Source organism: Nomascus leucogenys, chromosome 4 (assembly GCF_006542625.1).
Source record: "Nomascus leucogenys isolate Asia chromosome 4, Asia_NLE_v1, whole genome shotgun sequence".
Lineage (NCBI taxonomy): Eukaryota > Metazoa > Chordata > Mammalia > Primates > Hylobatidae > Nomascus > Nomascus leucogenys.
Window position 1 is genome coordinate 120865831 of NC_044384.1, and position 23235 is coordinate 120889065.

Consider the following 23235-nt stretch of genomic DNA (forward strand, 5'->3'; position numbering starts at 1 on the left):
TTGTAAGCCAATAAGAATTTAGAGTTTTTTGTTACTGCAGCAAACTCATACAAAGAGGATCCAACAACTCATTGACAAGAAGCAGTCCAAGAAGAAAGTTGCAAAAGTGCAAAAATGATAATCTAAGGAAGGAATTGTGACTAGAAGCTGGGAAGTGGGTCAGGCACTAAAGAATGGGAACATGAATTTGGTTGGGTAAATTCTTTAAATTTTGCCAAATGTCATCTTTTACATTATACAGAAAAGTGGTTATAAGTAGGGGCTCTGAGACCAGACGCATAGGTTCTAATTCTCAATGCTCCATTGGCAAATTGTTTGTCCTTGGTCAAGTTACACAAAGTCTTCTCTAAAACAGGGTAATAAATAGGATTGTGTATTCACTAGCTGGTGTACAAGGAGGATAAAGTGTATCAACACCTAGCACTTTGGTGCTTGGTCTATATCATGCACTGAATAAATGCTAGTTAATATTGATGTAAGAATTCTTTTCTTCACTCCCGTTATCCCAAAATACTATGCTTTGGGCTTTTCCTAGACAATGAGAAAATTACCAGAGCTATAAACATAAATCCTGACCAATGAATGAAGGTCTAGAAAAAAATTGAGGCAAGACAAATAAAGTTAGAAAAACGGTAGAAATGAAAAATGTTTGCCTGGGCATGGGGGCTCAGGCCTGTAATCCCAGTACTTTGGGAGGCCTGGGTGGGCAGATCACTTTAAGGTCAGGAGTTCGAGACCAGCCTGGCCAATGTGGTGAAACCCTGTCTCTACTAAAAAAACTACAAATATTAGCTGGGCTTGGTGATGTGCACCTGTAATCCCAATTACTCGGGAGGCTGAGGCAGGAAAATCACTTGAACTCAGGAGGTGGAGGTCGCAGTGAGCCAAGATTGCATGACTGCACTCCAGCTTGGGCGACAGAGGAGACTCCTTCTCCAAAAACCAAAAAAAAAAAAAAGAAGAAAAATGTTTTACCTAGCTATCCAATCTTCTATTTTCCTGTGGATTGGCCTGTTTAATATTTGTACATATAAAATAATTATATATAATTTTAATAAATGTGATATATAATTATATTACATATAAATACAATTATATATAGAATTCTTCCTTTGCCTTTAGTGTGTGTGTGTATATGTACGTGTGGGTGTTTATATATAGTGTGTGTCTATATAAACCTATATACAAACATACTAAAGACAAAGGCAAAGGCCTTTAGTGTGTGTGTGTGTATGTGTGTATACACGCTAAAGGCAAAGGAAGAATTCAAAATATTCTACTTTTTAGCTTATTGTTATTATTAATTTTTATTGGAAAATTTTGAACATACACAAACTGGTGGGAATTCTAAAATGAGCCCCAGTGTACTCAGCACCTAAGTATAGCAATAATCGGCTCATGACTATTCTCATTTCATTTATGCTCCTTCTTCCCCTGCCCCACTAGCTTATTATTAAGAAAATTCCAGACATCATAGCATTTGGTTTAATAACTTTGAAAAATAGTTTGCAATGAATCTTTTTCTAATAAAGGATAGCATGTTTGGACTCTTAGAGTTTCTTATTATGAATTACATAGCATCAGAAAATTAGAGTGTAATTATTAACTGGTGGGTGGTATATCAGCTTGTTAAAACACAAAGTATGAGCTGTGATCATGGTCTAGAGCCAAGAGTCTGCCACACATGCTTCCCACATGGCTTCAGGGCACTTCTTTTTCAAGCATAGTGCCGTGAGCAAGATACTTAAGAGTGGCACCTTATAAAGCCTAAAGAACAAATCACTGCCAAAAAAAGTCAATTCATTTTATTTCAATACATATTTAAAGACCATCAAGAATCCAATATACTTTATTATTTGCGAGAAAATAGGTGAGTGCAAGATAGCCCTGCCCTTATAGTCCCATAAGGAGAGAGACACATGTATAGTTAATCATAACCCAAGAAAATTTGAAGACTTTTAGTACAGAATTCCAAACCAAAGGCTGTATCATCACAGAGGGAGTGTGAGTCATTTTGTGTTTGGGGAGATGAGGCAAAGAGAGACAGTTTTCTAGAGAGAGCAATTTTTTTTTTTTTTTTTTTTTTTGAGACAGATTCCTTCTCTGTCACCCAGGCTGGAGTACAGTGGCGCCATCTCGGCTCACTGCAACCTCAGGTTCAGGTTCAAGCAATTCTCCTGCCTTGGCCTCCTGAGTAGCTGAGACTACTGCAGCGCACCACCATGCCTGGGTAATTTTTGTATTTTTAGTAGAGAGGGAGTTTCACAACGTTGGCCAGGCTGGTCTCAAACTCCTGACCTCAGGTGATTCACCTGCCTCAGCCTCCGAAAGTGCTGAGATTACCGGCATGAGCCACTGTGAGAATGAGTAGCATTTTTGACTGGTGAACTAGAAAGTAGGTGGGTGAGAAACGAAAACATTTTTTAAAAGGTGTGAACATATACATGCATGAGTATGAAAGGAATCAGTGACATTTTGGATCCCAAATCTGGAACCTTCTTTCTAGTGTTATATAAGTTCAAGTAGAGTTCTAGAAGCTTTTTTAAAAAAATAACAACATCGCTTGGTGGCATCACTAAACACTTTCTACATACTGATGAAATTTTATGTCCAAATTAAATAATAAAACATTTATATTTATTTTACATATTGCCATAAAACGAGGGTCAGCAAACTACGACCCTCAGGCCAAATCTGGCCCTTTGCCTATTGTTGTAAATAAAGTTTTGTTAGAACATAGCCACACCCATTCAGTTAGTATAATGTCTAGCTACTTTAGTGCTACAAAGGCGGAGTTGAGTAGTTGTAAGAAACCAACTATATTGCAACGCCTAAAGTATTTACTTAGGGTCAGGATTAGTGAGAGCTTCCTTAAATTTTGTGACTGAGATACCTCACTTGCCTCACTTTAGTCCTGATCCTGTGTTTACTATCTGGCTCTTAATAGAAAACTTTTTCCAAGCCCTGTTATACAGTAAAAGGCTTTGTAGCAGATAATACTCTTAAATTTGGCATTTTCCCTGAGATAAAATGATGTCTGTTCATTCTCTAATGAACCAGAAGACTAGGAAGTGGTGGGTTGTGAACATTCACTAGTATACGGTAATACATTACCAAGTGGAAAATGTACTCTGCCTTTTCTGCAAAGCATCCTGAAAAGTGATGTGGACCAGGGCTTTTCACTGATTGCAGTATGGATGAATCAAATAGGATTCATTTGTTGATCTTTCCCTTTTCTTATTTATCCCATGTAATACACTTATCTTTTCCTTTCCAGATATTTCTCCCATTAGGTTGCATTATTATAAACTTTGGGTTATATGGGCAGATTGCTTTGTATTTTATGCTTTTTGAATCAGTGCATGAATTGAGTTCAATAAAATTACTTTCATACAACATAAATAACTAGACAACAAAAGATTAGCCAGAATAAATGAAAACTCAAATGGAATGTCAATGCCTCTAGCCCCTTCATCTTCTCCTGTGTTTTCATCCACTCCCTCAGGTTACTCTAAAGTGTACTCTACGCCCTGGGCTTCTTGTGTTTCTAATGAAGTATTCTTCCACATGAGTTCCACTGTCACTTTAGTCAGGGTGTTCTGTTCAGAGAAGATTGCTTTGGACAATGTTTTATGTAAATTTTTATCTATCTTCTTATAGCTCTTACCATATAAAAAATTTCATATTGTACAGTTTGAGGGCATCACATCACCAATGCGACAAACAATAGACAGAACCAGGGATGCAGATATAACGTGAATATGCCAAGAGATTTGTAAATTTCTTTTTAAGAGAATATACAGTGTAGGGGAAGAAAAATAATTTTCTCTCTATCCTTCATAGTTCTTAACTGGGACTCCTTCTAATAAAAGACAGATTAAAAAGTGGAAAAAAAATAGAAGTTAGTTAACATGTATTCCCCATGTATGCATTGGAGAAAAACCAGTGAAATGAGAAGTCTCCAGAATGTATCTCAAAGAAGTCATTTAAACTTCAGACTTAAATGTCACCATATTCTGAAACAACGAAGGGTGTGGGAAAAGGCCCAGCTAAGGTGAGATGAGCGAGAGAAGTGAAAGGTAAGGTTTGTTATGCAGATGCCTTCTCCATTGATGCTGGAGTCTCTAGTGATTGAATCTTCCTTCTGTTCTTGGTGTAGAGAGGAAGATACCCTTACAAATGGACACTTACTTTATAGACATAAATTTCACTTACAAAGAGGTAACTTTTAAGAGCTATGCCTGTGTCTGCCTACTTTCTGAATGTAACCGGCTCAAAATAATCTTTATGTGAAAAAGGCATATTTGGAGTGCCCTATTCAGATCTACAGTCATATTTTGGGGTGGTGTTGTGTTCTGAGCCCCATCAGCAGCTACTCATTAGTATATTAAAATTGGTGTATTTTGAAACTTCAATGATATAAACATTATGTAATACAAAAGCTAATAATTGATTGGGTAAACATTAGATATCTAACAAAATAATGCAAATAGTAGGAAATACAAGGATGCATTTGAGGTTTCTAAAGCATTCCAAAGAAAAAGTATTTTTTTCTTGTTGTTTCTTTACAGCTGTGTGAAAATGTTACAGGTAGTTAAGCATGAGTAGGGCAGGAAAGGGCTCTCCTCCACTCACTAGAAATATCAGGTGATGGTTCAGCAATTAACACATTGCTTCTCTAAAAATGATAGTTCGGCAGTGTCAGGGAGAGGCCATTTCCTGATGGTCCACACCTGTTAACATAAAAATGTTAATTGAATGCAGACCCCAGGGGGAAGCAACTTCCTGGGCATGCGTGTTAAGATATAATCTTCTGGGTCACACTCCACTAGAAAAGGGAAGAAAGCCTCAGATGGGCAGGTGTCTAACTACCTAAACATACTGAGCATGTTCAATTCCCAAAGGTAAGGAGAGCACCGAGCATGAGGAAAACCCACCCTAAGGGAAGAATCATAGGAAGGAGGTGAGCCTATAAAGTCCTAGGATCAAGGTTAAAGGTCATTTTTGCTGTCTTCTTTTGCTCTCTTTTCTCTCCTGGACTTTCAAGTGCCTGATTGGACCTCTTTCAAGCGAATTTTCCCATCTTTCCTATTCTAAAGCCTTTTTAAATAAACTTCCACTTCTGCTCTGTAATTTGCCTTGGTCTCCTTTTCCTGCTTTATGCCCCTCAGTCAAATTCTTTCTTCTGAGGAGGCAAGGACTGAAGTTGCTGTGAACCCATACAGATTTGCCACTGGTAACTCGGGGTAACTCAGATCTCTTCCACCGCTAACAAAAATAGATATCAAATAGAGATAAATAAAATATTGTTCTGATGCCCAGCTAAAGTTAAGGATCTTAAATTTTTCATGGATCTATTACCAACCATGGGTTCTTGCTCTTTCAGTGCAATAGAAATTGACATGAGGCCAAAAGAGTTCTGCCAGACAAGGCTTCATTGGAGCTTATGCCTGGGCATAAGGGAGACAACATGAGAGAGAATTCCCTGACTCACTCTCTGAAAAAAGCCAGTTGTGATATTAGGCAAAGCACAAGAATTTATATCAGGGGTAGGGTATGCAGGTCAGCATTATTTGGTTGTGATGGCTGTCTTGAGTAATGGTTCACCTGGTGGTCTGGCCTGTGGCAACAAGGCTGCAAATCAATTGTTCAGCACTTCTTCCTGAGGTGAGACACCCTGCAACCTGGGTTTGATATTTTGGATTTCCTAAGGCCATTTCCTGGAATTCTTGAAATAAAAGGCATGGTGAAACATGATGAAAGCACAGAAAGACAATATAGAATGGCTATTTTCTTTCTATGACTAAAGGCTTGAGTTAATGGTACTGTGTCGGGTAGTGGTATGGGTTTTGCAATCAGTGGGAATGCATGGAAGAATGCTCTAGTGGGGATGAAACAAAGCCCTGTTCCTATTTTGTCTCAGATCTAGATTAAAATTTGATCAGTATGGATAACTGGAAACTATTAGTATTCTGTATGCAGGCATGGGAAATTGAATACATGAAATTTACTGAAGGTCGAAATAAAAAGTTTTTAAAAGGTGGTAGTATGATCACCTTAGAGAGCAAAGAAGACAAGGTACAGAAACCAAATGGTAGTTGAAAATAATAAAACACATAGTGATGTGTGTGACTACTATATTCTATACTCTTTGCAGCTCAGAAACCCTGCTAACCGAAGTCTCTAGAAATTCAAGTTATGGGGACAAATGACTGGATAATGTTTATACATCCCACGTGTTTCAGGAAGAAAAACACCCGTCCCACACTCTCCAAAGTCTTCCAACTCCATATGCAATCAAGTGGCACACAATAGGGTGCTTATGTGGTGTTTAGCCCTTCCTCAAAAGAACCTGGCATAAGTCTCAGTAGGAGACAGGATATCAGAATAAATAGGTCATTGTTCCATTCCATTAGGGCACTTCTGGTGTTCCTGTTGCTTGACAAAGACACAAGTGCCGGGAAGTGAGGTTGATTGTTTCCTAGGACTGACATTTTACAGTTCTCCTCAGCTGCTTCTTTTCAGAGTGGTTCCTTTGGTACAAGCCCAGCTGGAAAAAACGTCTGGAGAACAATGCCATGGAGAGATAGTCTTTTTCTTTTATTCTATTTCTCCTGTTAACCATATGTTATCAATTACTTAGCAGCTCCATTTGCAAAGCATTTTTAAAATAGAAAAGTGAACAGGCAGCATCCTATCCGGCTTGGGGAAAATCTTGTGTTTAAAAGTGGAGTGAGAAAGTCTTGCCATCAGCATGATAGATCTGTAGAAGTCAGACCAGGGTTGGTGATACTCTTTTCATAGTCATGAGGGCACATTTTAACCACTCTTCCATGTGCCATTTAATCTAAGAAACAACTGGATTTAGAAACTTGGGAAAGGTGTCTGTAATTAGTTTGCCAGGGCTGCCATAACAAAGAACCATAGACTGGAGGGCTTAAACAGCTGTACGTTATTTTCTTAATCATTCTGAAGGCTAGAAGTCCAAAATCAAGGTGCCAGGAGGATTGCTTTCTTCTAAGACCTCTCTCTTTGGCTTGCGGAGGTCCACCTTATTGTGTCTTCATGTAGTCTTCCCTTTCTGTGTGTCTCTGACCTTCTCTTCTTATAAGGACACCTGTCATATTATATTAGGGCCCACCCTTATTGGTGCAGAATTTTGCTCCTTAATTTAGCTACAACCGGGTTCTTGTCACACAACCAGAAAAATTTAGGCACGTGGAAAACATTGAAGTACGTAAGTAGAGCAGGATTTCACTGGGCATAAAGGGGGGAAAAAAACAGCAAAGCAAGATGGAATCCTGCTAACAAGTCTCCCACCTCACAGAGTGAATTTCAGGCTACCACACAGGAACTGAGGGAGCCAGGGTCCTCCCCCTGACTGTGGCTCCACCCCCTGACTGTGGCTCCACCCCCCGACTCTGGCTCCACCCCCCGACTCTGGCTCCACCCCCGACTCTGGCTCCACCCCCCGACTCTGGCTCCACCCCCCAACAGTGGCTCCACCCTGTTCCCCCAGTTCACGTATAGGCATGCTCAGACAAGGCCCTGGCAGGTTTCCTCATCTGCACAAAAACATCTGATGTAAACACTTGTGGGGTGGATCCGTGATTCTCCAGGGACCCCTTTTTATCTGCCTAGGCATTTGGCTGTCTCCTATGACTTCATTTTACCTTAATTACTCTTTAAAGGCCCTATCTCCAAATATATTCCTCTTCAAAGGTTCTAGGGGTTAGAGCTTCAACACAGGAATTTTAAGGGAACACAGCTCAGCTCATAATTTTTCACTTCTTACTTGCCGAAACTCCTGTTTTAGCTCATGATTGGACAACTATGCCACAAAAATATATCTGGTTTATAAATGTCACTTCTGCTGCTGATGGCCCACTTCACATAACAGAAATGGGTTTTGACTGCCCAGGTTAATGTGGAAGTCACAGGTTTTTCTTTTCCTGAGCTCCGGGCTCAAAAATGGAGCTTTTCCTAGTTTCCTCAGAATTGAGTGGCAGACTAAAGTGGGGAAGTCTCTGTCAAGTGCTGGTGAGGATTGACAGTTTTAATATTGGATGTTGATACCGTTGTCACTATCAATTGGAAAATGATGAGATTCATACATTTGGAAAGGAGAGCTTTATTTCTCATAAAGGGTTGCTAGTCAGCAGGCTGGTCATCCTGCAGAGAAGTATAGCCTCTGGCAGAAGCCAAGAGCAAGCACTTGGAAGGAGTGATAAAGGGAACAGAAATGTATGCTGAGTGGGTTGGGTAAGTATACATACTCAATAGACCATAGGAGGAGCCATGAATATTTTATGAAAGGGGGAACATGAACATGAGCAGTTGCGCTTCATGCCTCTACATGGGTTCCATGTTTAATAAATGGCACTGTCAGCATGATACATTGGTGGAGTTTTTGGCCTTCTGATATCAAAAAGTGAAGCAGAGGATATGAAAACCCCCACTGTCCCTTTTCCATGAGCCAGCCAAAACTAGTCTGGGGATGGTGGTCAGTTTTTAGTAAGAGGTTCATTGTGAAACAGGTGAGCCGTCAAGCTGAAACTGTAAAGAGGGAGGTCTGGTCATGGCCTCAAATGATTGTCTAAAGGCAATAAAAGAATAAGTGATTTGTGGCCAAGCATGGTGGCTCACACCTGGAATCCCAGCACTTTGGGAGGCCAGGCAGGTGGATCACCTGAGGTCAGGAGTTTGAGGCCAACCTAATATACATGGCGAAACCCTGTCTCTACTAAAAATACAAAAACTAGCAGGGCCTGGTGGCGGGCCCTGTAATCCCAGCTACTTGGGAGACTGAGACATGAGAATAACTTGAACCCGGGAGGCGGAGGTTGCAGTGAGCCGAGATCACACCATTGCACTACAGCCTGGGCAATAGAGTGAGACTCCAGCTCAAAAAAAAAAAAAGAAAAAAAAGAATAAGTGATTTGTTTATTGTCTTCTAGAGCTGGTTTCTGTCTACTTCTTAGGAAAGAATTCCGGTTAAAGGTTAATAAGGAAGGGGCATACTGAGGTGTGTCTAATCTCCCATCCCATCATGGCAAGGAATCAGAACATTTCTCTGCAGTGCCTTGGCCAAGAGGGAGTCTGTTTAGTCAGTCGAAGGGCTTAGGATCTTAATTTTATTTCTCAGCACATAATTTGTGGACTAAAGTATTATGTGGACTTTACTTTTTTGACAATTGTTTTCCACTTCCCTCGTCCTATGTAACTTTTCCCTTTTCATCTTTCTGTCATTGGTAATTAAAAAAGAAAGTTGTAGTACACTTTTGTCTTTTATTGTGTCACCTCAAAGAGTTTGTAAAAGTGTGTGAGCTCTAAATAAGGCACTAGCTTTTATCGATATTTATTTCTCTGTTGATATTAAGTTCATCAAAACAGATCTTTATGTCAATTATTGTTATCGGTGTCCCCCCAAAACTAAAATATCTTTTTTCTATGTAAATGTCAAATGTTAATTTAATTTTTCATTTATCTTAAGAATTTTATTGAAAAAAATTTTAATTATATAAATTTGAAAAGTATTCAGAATATAGTCAACTGAAAATAGAACACGACAGCAAATAAGTAGCAACAAGGTAGCTGAGGTAAAATACCTTTGGGATTTGAGGTGGATCTTAGGTGGGTTAAGTGGAACTCATGTAAAATAAAAAGGAGTGAACCTTTTTCTTTTATAAAAATATGCAGCTTTCTCTCTCCCAAGGTTCAGCTTAGTGGCTGGAGAAGTCACTTTTTATTATCAGAATGAGAATGAGTAACACAAGCACTACCTGGAAGCAAAACAGTAATGTAGCTAAGCCCTGAGTAGAGAAATATGGACCAGTTCTTTCCAATTACTTGTTGAAATGTGGCAATTGCTCTAAAATAAAAATGTGCGAACTGGGTAAAAATTATGCCATGTGGGGGAAAGCACATTCTACTCTTTAAAACCCTTTAAAGATGCAATCATTTTCCACTCAAAACTGCTTGGTGAGAATTTGCAGGATGTCCCCACACAATTCTCAGTCATAGGGAGGTCACTCAGGTGTTTGATTTCCATTCGAGATGGGAAAACTGAAACAGAGAAAAAGAATATAATTTCCTCATCTACGAGTCAGCAAGCTCATTGAAAAGATTATGGTAGATTTGTGGACAACACTTACTTCAGTCATAGATGGGGTTGACACAGTTTTTTATTGCATTACCACAGTAGACAGATTAAATAATAACTAAATCTAGGGTTATGTCAGTCTTCCTTCCATTTTACATATTTTCCAGAAAGTTCTCCTATGAAAGAGACAGCTTTGTCCTTCTACTCTTGTGTCCCCTTTTATAAAATCATAACACTTTTGTTTTATCCAATAACCTGGACATCTAAGGATTGTACATGTAAATAAACAAAATTGGAATTATATTTTATATATATTTGATCTTACTAATATTATATTGTAAGGATTTTCCACAATTTCTAAATGAATTTTTCCTATCCTATCCTAACCTGATTGCTTAATTAATTGATTGATTTTACAAAACTTAATTTTTTAGAGCAGGTTTAGGTTCTCAGCAAAATTGGGAGGAAGGTACATAGATTTTCCATATACCCTCTGCTCCTGCCCCACATGCATAAATTTATTTTTTCTTATAACCTTGCGATGTTTATCTTTAGATTTAAAAATGTCTTTAGAAGAGGGCACTGTTTCTTGACATTTTGTGCTTTTTTTGGCTATCTTTTACTGTGTTAATGTATTAGGTAAGTGATTGGAAGAAAAGAGTTTCAGAAATGAGACATCGGATAAGTATATTTGGAAGGATGGGAGAATAGTGAAAGGTACAGAGTGTAGCAGGTTGGATCTAATGGGTCTTCTACCTAGTTAAGGACACCTTTGAACAATAATTATTGTCATTTGTGAAAAAAGAAAATCCCCAACACTTTTCTTTGTTCTGAAGATAATCAGAAACCTATTCAATTTAAAACTTGTGATGTCCCATATGGTAGTTGCTACCACATGTGTCTATTCAAATACACACTTAAATTTCAATCATTGAAAGCTGAATCAGATTAAAAATCTAGTTCCTCAGTTGTACTAGCCACATTTCAAGTGCTCAGTAGCCACATGTGGGTAGGGATTACCATATTGCATAGTGCAGATAGGGAACATTTTCATCATAAGCACTGGCACTGTGAAGAACAGGAAAAACTTCATAAACGTGTAAGTAAGTGCTAAGAGGAGCTGGCCAGGCACTGAAAACAACCTATGACTATTTCAAATATGATCTTGGCCAAGGCCTGAGACTTTATGAGACGTAAACTCTTCTGGCCCTCCAGGATGCTAAGGATTGAACACAACACAAACAGACTTTCCCAAATTAGTCATTTCCTTTTCCATCAATATCTGAGCTCAACGCTGAAGCCTCCTTGCACTGGGATTGTGCTGTGACTACCTTTTATTTAACAAGATACTCTTTGGTACTTTTTTATGAGGTGTTAACTCTATCTGCCTATTCTCAAATTACATTCTCTAGCAAATTTCTGCCAAATTTTACCAAATATATTAAATAGGTATATTTCCTATATTCTCCAGGAGAAATTTCTTTCCACCAAACTCTAAACATCATTTGGATTAACATTTAGTGTATTACCATATCACAGGATTTTAATTTTAATGCTGAAGTCTTTCAACTATGGGCTTAAGGTCAGTAGAGAATAGGTTGTAGGATCCATGAGTCTTGTTTTGTTTTCTTTTGCTATTTTAGCATATTTTTAATTTTCATAATGTGACAACCTTTAATATTATATCTTAAATTGAATCTCACTTTTACTTCCATTTTTATGCTCAGTATTAGTGATTAAAAACACCCTTTAAATTCATTTGTCCTGGCATCTGAAAGTAGCACATTTTGACTCTTATTACAATTGCATATATAAGAGATGAGATCATCAGTTGGTTTTTAATGCCTTTAAGTTAAAATAATCTCCATATGGTTGAATTAGCCATGATCTCCACACACATAAAATCCATATGGCTGAAATTATATATACAGTGCTTTAGATAAAATGGAGAGTTGTGTAAATTTTACCACCAACAACATGTTAATTAGCAAGAATGAATGGTTTCCCCAGAGTGTCTAAAATCAAATTGCCAATAGCAAAGATGTTGGTAATCAAGGTTTGACTTAAAAAATAAAAACAAAAACGAGTGTAATTTGTTAGCACTTACTATGTGCTAGATATTGTATTCTGTGTTTTATATAGTCTACCCAAATTAGGAGTTGGCAAACTTTTTCTCTCAAAAGCCGGATACGAAATACTGTATTTGAGACTTTGTGGGCCATACGGTCTTTGTACAGTTATTCAGCTCTGCCACTGTGGCACTGAAGCAGCCAGAGATGATATTGAATGAATGGTTGTGATTCTATTTCAACGAAACTTTGTTTACAAAAATGAGCAGTGAATCTGATTTGGCCATTGGGCTGCAGGTCCTTTGATCTAAGTTAACTGTCATAAATAACCGAGGGCTATATACTGAGGACATGCCTCCGCCATTGAAGACTGCTGCTAACAGAAAGGAGATAATTTAAAAAATCTCTCTAACACCTGGACAGAGGGTCTGCCCCTGCAAAGGACCACAGTCCCAGAGCTGTTCCTTGTCCTGGTTCCATTTCAAGCTCTGAATGTAGGCCAAAGACTATAGTACAGGACCATAGACTGTGGAGTCATCAGGCCTCTGCTTCTGCTTGGATTTAGAACCCTGTACTACCGAAGTAAAAAACCATGTCTCAATCAAATTATTTATAATTTGACATGACACTCCTATGTCCGTTTTAGCCACCCATAATAATGTGGGCCTCTTTGGCCAGCTCTTTTCTCAGATACCTTCCCAGGGCTTCTTCCCTGCCCTCCTGATCTCCTCCTCAGGCTTTTTGTTGTAACCTGTGGGATCTCATTCCACTATAAATAAACCCTTCTGTCTTCACAGACTCTCCATGGAATTCTTTTTCTGCTTGATCTGTCTGTGCTATGCTTCCTCTTTCCATCTCAACTTGTGTAAAGATACAGAGAGTAACCCCTGCCTTCAGACCCTGGAGTGGCCATGCAAGTCCATTATCCTAGAGCCTGTGGGGTAGTGCACTTACCAGCTGCATGCTCTCATCCATTTAGGCCACAATAAGAAAGGGGAACGTAGATCCATGCTACCTCATTTGCTTTCTTGTTTTTAACCACCTGCTCTAGAGGTGACGCTTAAGTCTGTATCTCTAGCGGGAATTTATCTCCTAAGTTCCTCAAATTCAAATACAACTGTTTTAGATATATTTTCCATTGGGTTGTCCCACAGCATCTTTTTTTTTTTTTTTGAGATGGAGTCTGGCTCCGTCGCCCAGGCTGGAGTGCAGTGGCAGGATCTCGGCTCACTGCAAGCTCCACCTCCCGAGTTCATGCCATTCTCCTGCCTCAGCCTCCTGAGCAGCTGGGACTACAGGCACCACCCACCACGCCCAGCTAATTTTTTTGTATGTTTTAGTAGAGACAGGGTTTCACCGTGTTAGCCAGGATGGTCTCAATATCCTGACCTAGTGATCAGCCCACCTTGGCCTCTCAAAGTGCTGGGATTACAGGCGTGAGCCACTGCACCTGGCCCAGTATCTTAAGCTTAATATGCTTAAAGGTGAATTTATTCATGATCTTCCTTACAAAGTAGCTTTTTCTTATGTTGGTGAATGAAGCCTCCTCTATCCTTTCACCAAAAACAGAAACCTGCGATACTCCTTGACTGGTCCTTTTGCATGAAGCTGGCTGGTGACCCAGTCTTAGAAGATACAGCTTTCTGACATCTTCACTAGCTTTTTGCAGATGGTGAAGACTCCTACCTGTCCCCTAGAATTGCCTTTCCCCCTTTCACTTAATAGTTGAGTATTTTTAATCACATGGCCATATGGAATAAGCAACACATTTTCCAGATTCACTTGCATCTAAAGTAACCGTCTAACTAAGCTCCAACAAGGACAAGTAAGCTGAAGTCTCATGCATAACTTATAGGAGGTGTTCTTAAGGGAAGGCTGTATAGCCTTCTTTTCTTTTTCCTTTTCTAATCCTGCAATGGAAATATAATTACTACGATTTGAGTAGCCACCCTGGAATTTGAAGTGAATCTACATTTTTGAGAATAAAGCAGCAAGCAGAATAGAGGATTCGTGGATCAATGTGAGAATTTGCCTTACTAGCCATGTAAATGGATCTCATTTACATGGGAAACAGAAAAATCCCCCAAAACCTATGCGTGCACACACAGACACAAACACACATGCACCACACAACACAGACTTCTCTTGTTTAAGCCTCTGTTTGTATGTGTTTCTCTCTCATTCATCTCAACAGTGCTTTATCCACAGAATAATCCTTGCAAAAGCCAAATCTGAACAATTAACACTTCTTACTACTTTATAACCTTCCAGTGACTCTTGTTTGTCTCAAGGATAAAGTTCCACTTCCTCAGCAAAGCATACAAGGCTTGCTCATTCTGAACTTGGCTACTATGTAATGGGATCTTCCAGTGTGTCTGGAATTGGTGGGTTCTTGGTCTCACCGACTTCAAGAATGAAGCTGCGAACCCTCGCAGTGTTACAGCTCTTAAGGTGGAGCGTCTGGAGTTTGTTCCTTCTGATGTTCGGATGTGTTCGGAGTTTCTTCCATCTGGTGAGTTCATGGTCTTGCTGGCTCAGGAGTGAAGCTACAGACCTTTGCAGTAAGTGTTACAGCTCATAAAAGCAGCATGGACCCAAAGAGTGAGCAGTAGCAAGATTTTTTGCAAAGAGCGAAAGAACAAAGCTTCCACAGTGTGGAAGGGGACCCGAGCGGGTTGCCACTGCTGTCTTGGGCAGCCTGCTTTTATTCTCTTATCTGGCCCCACCCACGTCCTGCTGATTGGTAGAGCTGAGGGGTCTGTGTTGACAGGGCGCTGATTGGTGTGTTTACAATACCTGAGCTAGACACAAAGGTTCTCCACGTCCCCACCAGAGTAGCTAGATACAGAGTGTGGACACAAAGGTTTTCCAACACCCCACCACAGTAGCTAGATACAGAGTGTCGATTGGTGCATTCACAAACCCTGAGCTAGACACAGGGTGCTGACTGGTGTGTTTACAAACCTTGAGCTAGATACAGAGTGCCGATTGGTGTATTTACAATCCCTGAGCTAGACATAAAGGTTCTCCAAGGCCCCACCAGAGTAGCCATATACAGAGTGTCGATTGGTGCATTCACAGACCCTGAGCTAGACACAGGGTGCTGATTGGTGTATTTATAATCCCTGAGCTAGACATAAAGGGTCTCCACCCCTCCACCAGACTCAGGAGCCCAACTGGCTTCACCCAGTGGATCCCGCACCAGGGCTGCAGGTGGAGCTGCCTGCCAGTCCTGCCCCGTGCGCCTGCACTCCTCAGCCCTTGGGTGGTCGACGGGACTGGGCCCCATGGAGCAGGGGGTGGCGCTCGTCCGGGAGGCTCGGGCGGCACAGGAGCCCACAGAGGGGGTGGCAGGCTCAGGCATGGCGGGCTGCAGGTTCCGAGCCCTGCCCCGCGGGAAGGCAGCTAAGGCCGGGTGAGAAATCCAGCGCAGCGCCAGTGGGCTGGCACTGCTGGGGGACCCAGTACACTCTCCGCAGCCGCTGGCCCGGGTGCTAAGCCCCTCATTGCCCCGGCCGGCAGGGCCGGCCGGCTGCTCCGAGTGCGCTGCCGGCCAAGCCCACGCCCACCCGGAACTCTAGCTGGCCCGCAAGCGCCGCGCAGCCCCGGTTTCCGCTCGGTGCCTCTCCCTCCACACCTCCCTGCAAGCTGAGGGAGCCGGCTCTGGCCTTGGCCAGCTCAGAAAGGGGCTCCCACAGTGCAGCGGTGGGCCGAAGGGCTCCTCAAGTGCCGCCAAAGTGGGAGCCCAGGCAGAGGAGGCACCGAGAGCGAGGGCTGTGAGGACTGCCAGCAAGCTGTCACCTCTCACGTTATGGATGGAGCTAGTAGCGGTTATGGTAATAATGGCTATTCTTGGCCTGAACTTCATGTCAAATCTCCTAATAAGGAATACAGGTAAGTCTGTGTCTCAGGACATCATCCAGAGAGGGGTTTAACATTTAATATTTATTAAAATTTTATTATTTTCTAGGTCCAAGAGCTCTTTATAGATCAACCTATTTAATCCTTAAAACAATTCTGTGAGATAGGTAGTATTATTATTCTTACTTTACAGATAGAGACTGAGGCACAGAAAGACTAAGTCAAATATCCCAGTACTGACCACTTAATAAACATTAGGGCTAGAGTTTAACCCCTAACAATCTAATGCCAGAGTCTGCTTAACTAATATACTATGTGTTACCAGCTGTCTCTATAGAAAGCTAATTCTAACTGGTGTGAGATGGTATCTCATCGTGGTTTTGATTTGCATTTCTCTGATGGCCAGTGATGATGAGCATTTTTTCATGTGTCTATTGGCTGCATAAATGTCTTCTTTTGAGAAGTGTTTGTTCATATCCTTCACCCACCTTTTGATGATGGGGTTGTTTGATTTTTTCTTGTAAATTTGTTTAAGGTCTTTGTAGATTCTGGATATTAGCCCTTTGTCAGATGGGTAGATTGCAAAAATTTTCTCCCATTCTGTAGGTTGCTTGTTCACTCTGATGGTAGTTTCTTTTGCTGTGCAGAAGCTCTTTAGTTTAATTAGATCCCATTTGTCAATTTTGGCTTTTGTTGTCATTGCTTTTGGTGTTTTAGACATGAAGTCCTTGCCCATGCCTATGTCCTGAATGGTATTGCCTAGGTTTTCTTCTAGGGTTTTTATGGTTTTAGGTCTAACATTTAAGTCTTTAATCCATCTTGAATTAATTTTTTGTATAAGGTGTAAGGAAGGGATCCAGTTTCAGCTTCCTACCTATGGCTAGCCACTTTTCCCAGCACCATTTATTAAATAGGGAATCCTTTCCCCATTTCTTGTTTTTGTCCGGTTTGTCAAAGATCAGTTGGTTGCAGATGTGTGGTATTATTTCTGAGGGCTCTGTTCTGTTCCATTGGTCTATACCCAAAGGATTATAAATCATGCTGCTATAAAGACACATGCACACGTATGTTTATTGTGGCGCTATTCACGATAGCAAAGACTTGGAACCAACCCAAATGTCCATCAATGATAGACTGGATTAAGAAAATGTGGCACATATACACCATGGAATACTATGCAGCCATAAAAAAGGATGAGTTCACATCCTTTGTAGGGACATGGATGAAGCTGGAAACCATTGTTCTCAGCAAACTATCGCAAGGACAGAAAACCAAACACTGCATGTTCTCACTCATAGGTGGGAATTGAACAATGAGAACAGCTGGACACAGGGCAGGGAACATCACACAGTGGGGCCTGTCATGGAATGGGGGGAGGGAGGAGGGATAGCATTAGGAGATATAACTAATGTAAATGACAAGTTAATGGGCGCAGCACGCCAACATGGCACATGTATACATATGTAACAAACCTGCACGTTGTGCACATGTACCCTAGAACTTGAAGTATAATGATAATAATAATAATAAAAATTAAGTTTTTTTTAAAAAAGAAAGAAAGCTAATTCTAACAGCCCAAAGATTTTCCAGGGCTGTTCCATGTTTCCTTCCCATATCTGTTATCAGAAGCAGAGGCCTGTGCTGTTTCCACTTTCCCAGGATTATTTCAGTAAAAGGAATGGGGGGCTCTTTTATGATTCACTCATTCATGCCTAAGTTATTAGAAATGTGAGCTCATTTCTGGTTGACTCAGATACTTTATATAGTCATAGGCAACATCTAACACTTATTCTAGTATACTCTTACAGTTGATAAATAGTAAGAAATACAAACTCATCTGTAATGTAATAACTTCAAACTTCTAAATATTTTAAATTTAACCTTACTTTCCCAAAGTTAACTAAATCATGATGACATTTATTAAGAATTTCCTTATCCTATAGCAAAGTATAATGCATGACTGGATGAAAAGAGGGAATTTGCACTGTGTAAATGTCTGAAGGGCCAGAAAGATTTAAATGAAATCCGGGGGTTCTATAATTTTTATATTATTTGTATGCTTATGCATGCATAAGCGAGGAAGATTAAGTGAAAAGAAAGGAGAATTAAAATTGTGGGACATTTTCTGAATTGCTTCCTCAATAGTTCTTTGGAAATGCACAAGCCCTATTATTTTCTCCTGTGTTCACTGATATGCCAAGTCACAGAATGTTGTTAGACCGGTTATTGGTGTGAAAAGTTGAAATCATATCCAATTAATTGCCTACAACATTGCTAGAATTTCTTCACACAGTTCTGTGCAAAAGCATATATAATACACTGGCGGGGGCTACGTCTTTGCTTTTAAGGTATTTCACTGATGGACTGAAGTTGTTGGATGTCTGGTACGTGTTAATAATTGGAATACAGTTGGCTATTTATGCCCAGGCTTGTTCCAGAAGGGATTTAAAAAACCATTTCATAAAATACATATGAAATAGCAAATAAATGATAAAAAAAAAGACTCAGGAAATTTCAGTGAAAGTAAAAGTGAGTCAGGACACAAAAATCACACAATGAAGTCACGCATATTTTCTAGAGGTGTGCCAAAAACTTGTAAGTTTCTGTTAGCCAATGAGAAGAAGGAATCACTAGAGGTGAGTGAGTCACACTACTTATAGTGTTAAATCTATCTAGTTGCTGAAGAGATGAGCAATTCTATCTGATTATGAGATCAGAATTTTCTCCCAGGTCTTTACAGACAGGATACCATATATTGTCATACACATAATCTCAACAGTAAACGCAGACACAGGTTGTTCAGTGAAGTTTATATAATACACCTCAGTATTGGCTGCTGGCATCTCACCAAAGTGCAATTAAATAAAAAAAGAGCTACTAAGGCTAATGTGAAGAGCTGTGAGTCCATGACTCCCAGATGATTTGACTCAAACTAGGGAAGATTAGAGAACTTGTAATAGTAGTTCTTGAACATTTATATCCATAAAAAATCCCAAAACATAAAGAATGGGTTGCTGTACTTCTTCCTCAGTGATTCAGGTTTAGTCCATCTGGAAAGAGACCCACAAATATCTCTTTTCAATTATTAGCCCTCTTTCCTTGAAGTTATTCCAATGTAGAAGGTAAGCAGACCATCATGGAAAAACCAGAGATTAAAAGCAACAAGTGGCATTATTTGATATCAATTAATGAACTATCAGAGGCTACCAGCAAGAAATGATCATTTTAATTTGAGATTAATTGATCTGTAACAAGTTTTGGGGGTAGTGTTAATATAAACTTGTTGAGCTACCCTACTAGAGAGGATGCTGTACTAGAAAATATTTTTTCCTTTTCTCCACAAAGTGAAAATACCCACTGCATCAAAGAATGGATGGGGATAGGAAATCACTCAGAATTGTTGAGTGGAGACTTCTTGAAGGTGCCATTTCTTAGATGTGTGGTTGTGGGAAGAGGTCTTATTAGAATTATGTTTTTGGGTTGTTGGACACTTTTCAGAAAACTGTGGCCCTGTGTAATGAATGTTATGATGTGTTCTCCACATTCCCACTTCAGTACTTAGGCATTTGACCACCCAGCTGCCAGGAGTCTTTTCTTCTGATGGTTTTTCACAGGAATTGTCCTCCTTACCAAGGTTATACGCTTAACGCAGCTAGCATCCCATGACCCACTGGTGCAGACAGACAAGACCTGCATGGATATCTCTGAAGGACCATCTTGTATTACAGCTTCTCTTGAGATTAGCTGAAGTCTTTGTAGGACCTGCATCACAGTTTGACTTCTTCCTCCTTTCAATCCTTTGTTCCTTACCCCTTACAGATGTAGATCCCTGGAGGATTCTCCCCAAACTTCCTGCTCACAACCATCTCAGAGTCCACTTCCTAGAGGATCTGACCTAAGACGTGGATACAAATCTCCTGATCTTCACCTCACTGATGCTACTACCTATGTTCCTTTGCAATTTGATTTTAATTATTCACCCACCTTTCCTTTCTGTATCTGTCTTTTATTTTTCTTCAGCTCTGTTCTTGATATTTAAGGGCTTCTTAGTGTGGACGCCTTTTTACTTCCTCATTGATTTTTTTTTTTTTTTTTTTTGAGACAGAGTCTTACTGTGTTGCCTAGGCTGGAGCGCAGTGGAGCGATCTCAACTCACTGCAACCTTCAACTGCCAGGTTCCAGCAATTCTCCTACCTCAGCTTTCCGAGTAGCTGGGATTACAGACATGTGCCACCATGCCTGGCTAATTTTTTTGTATTTTTGATAGAAAATACAATTTTTGTGTGTGTGTGTATTTTTCGTAGAGACGGGGTATCGCCATGTTGGTCAGGCTGGTCTCAAACTTCTGACCTCAGGTGATCCACCCGCCTTGGCCTCCCAAAGTGCTGGGATTACAGGTGTGAGCCGCCACTGCACCTGGCCTCTTCCTCACTGATCTTAAAGGATTTATTTGTTCTGTACTTTGTTATTTCTCTTTGTGAGTCTGACCCAAAACAGGTCTGCTAAGCCTTAAAAATGAGGCATATGAGGTACTAGTTAAGCAATCACATGTGCAAATGTGTGCAGGAGTGTGTGTAGGCGTATGTGCACACATACATATATACAGAACAAGGAGGTTTTTGTAATCCAATGCATTTTGAGAAATATGACTTAAATAGGTAAGTTACTGCAGGAGTTCTCAGAGTCTGTAAAGTGCTAGTGTGAATTGTGAATCTCCACATACATTATAGAACCCTCCTCTTTTCCTTTTTTATTGATGTAAAATTTTTTTTTTGAGTTGGAGTCTTGCTCCGTCGCCCAGCCTGGAGTGCAGTGGTGCGATCTCTACTCACTGCAAGCTCCTCCTCCCGGATTCACACCATTCTCCTGCCTCAGACTCCCGAGTAGCTGGGACTACAGGCACCCACCACCATGCCCGGCTAATTTTTTGTGTTAATTTAGTAGAGACGGGGTTTCACCGTGTTAGCCAGGATGGTCTCGATCTCCTGACTTCATGATCCACCCACCTCGGCCTCCCAAAGTTCTGGGATTACAAGCGTGAGCCAGTGCGCCCGGCCGTATTGATGTAAAATTTACACAACATAGTTAACCGTTTTAAGGTGTACAATTCAGTGGCATTTATTACATTTACAGTGTTGTATAACCACCCCCTCCATCTAGTTCCACAACATTTTCGTCACCTCAAAAGGGAACTCTGTATCCATTAAGTCCTTACTTCCCACTGCACCTCCCTCAAGCCTGTGCAACCATTAATCTGCTGTCTCTACAGATTTACCTAATCTCAATATTTTATATAAAGGGACTTATTTAACATAACATGTGACCTTTTGTGTTTGAATTCTTTCACTTAGCATAATTTTTTTGAGGTTCAGTCATGTTGTAGCATGTATCGGTAGTTCATTCCTTTTTGTGGCTGAATGATATTCTATTACATGATATACTGCATTTGATATACACTCATTAGTTCTTAGATTTAGACAGTTAATGGATACCTTTTGGCTATTTTGAATAATGGCGTTATGAACACTTGTGTATATGTTTTGTTTGAATACCAATTTTCATTTCTTTTTGCTATGTACCTAGGAGTAGAATTACTGGATTAGATGATATTTCCATGTTTAATTTTTTGAGGAAGTGAAACACTTTTTAAGTATACTGATACTAGCATACTGAGGAATAATATATTTTGAAAAGTGTTCTGTACGAATTCACTTTACAATATTAATGTTAATTATGGGTTAATAATGTTAAGCCTTTAGAACTGATGGTTTCAGAAAGCTTTCACCAACAGCCTTGAATTTGGAATAATAAAACTTTAAAGTTGATATCTAAAAAGGAGAGATATTTTTGAGAAGAAATATCTTTTAGCATCCTTGCCCATATCATGCCATGCCAAGAACTTTTTTCTATGTTTCATAACACTTTTCCATTAAGGAATAAAAGCAAGTTTGATGGTCACTTGAGGACAATGTGAATAACATCTGTATCATAAATACTTGTTGTTCTCTACTGAAAATCAAGTGACTGTTCTGATGTGAATGATTCAGCCTGGAAGTAAAGTTATAAAAACAAAATAGAAATAAAAAAACAAAAAAATTAATTTAAATTTACCAGTTTATAAACTATTTTTAAAAAATCTAATTCTTATTCCAGAAAGAATTTATTGAAGAGGAAAAACAATTTTGGCTTTATATTTTTTCTGCAGTGTTTACACATTGATAGAAGAATGTACCCCTTCAGTCTCTGGGGGTATTTTAGGAGAATAAAAATAGAAACATTGCTATGATGCACAAAAATCAACTCTGATAATATTTGTGCTTATTTGAAAAATTTTATCTTGTAGATAGTAACAGATTACATATGTATAAGTAATATATTGTATATCACATACACTGTTTTCAATTTTCATATGTATTTGGATATAATATATTTTATATTGAATATATATTTCAAATCTTAAAAAAATTTTTTGCTCATTTATAGGCCAATTGTAAGAATACTTTTTAAAAAAATTTAAAATACCACAACAAAACTGTTTAATTACATTTTGATAGCAGCATTATATACTGTATAAAACCTGGTTTCTGGAAAGATCATGTCAGATATCTCATAATTACAGCATACTGGGCAGATATGAAAGGCTTATTATTTTTCTTTGAATAGTTAGAAATGCTGGCCAGGCACAGTGGCTCGTGCCTGTAATCCCAGCACTTTGGGAGGCTGAGGTGGGCAGATCACCTGAGGTTGAGAGTTCGAGACCAGCCTGACCAACATGGAGAAATCCCGTCTCTACTAAAAATACAAAATTAGCCGGGCGTAGTGGCGCATGCTTGTAATCCCAGCTACTCAGGAGGCTGAGGCAGGAGAATCGCTTGAACCTGGGAGGCGGAGGTTGCTGCGAGCTGAGATCGTGCTATTGCACTTCAGCCTGGGCAACAAGACAACAAGAGCAAAACTCTGTCAAAAAAAGAAAAAGAAAAGAAATGCTAAACAAATATTTTTTCCTGTGTGTGTGTGTATGTGTGTGTAATATTTCAACTACATAATCAAAACAAAGAATGGGAAATCTCCAGATACTGAAACTGAAGAGAGAACTTCAAGGTAGAGTGTGAGAGACTGAATTGAAGAATTGCAGCCCATATGCATATAGAGGATGCTTTTCCAATACCTTCATAGGACAGGAGTGAATGCACTGTAATCCGG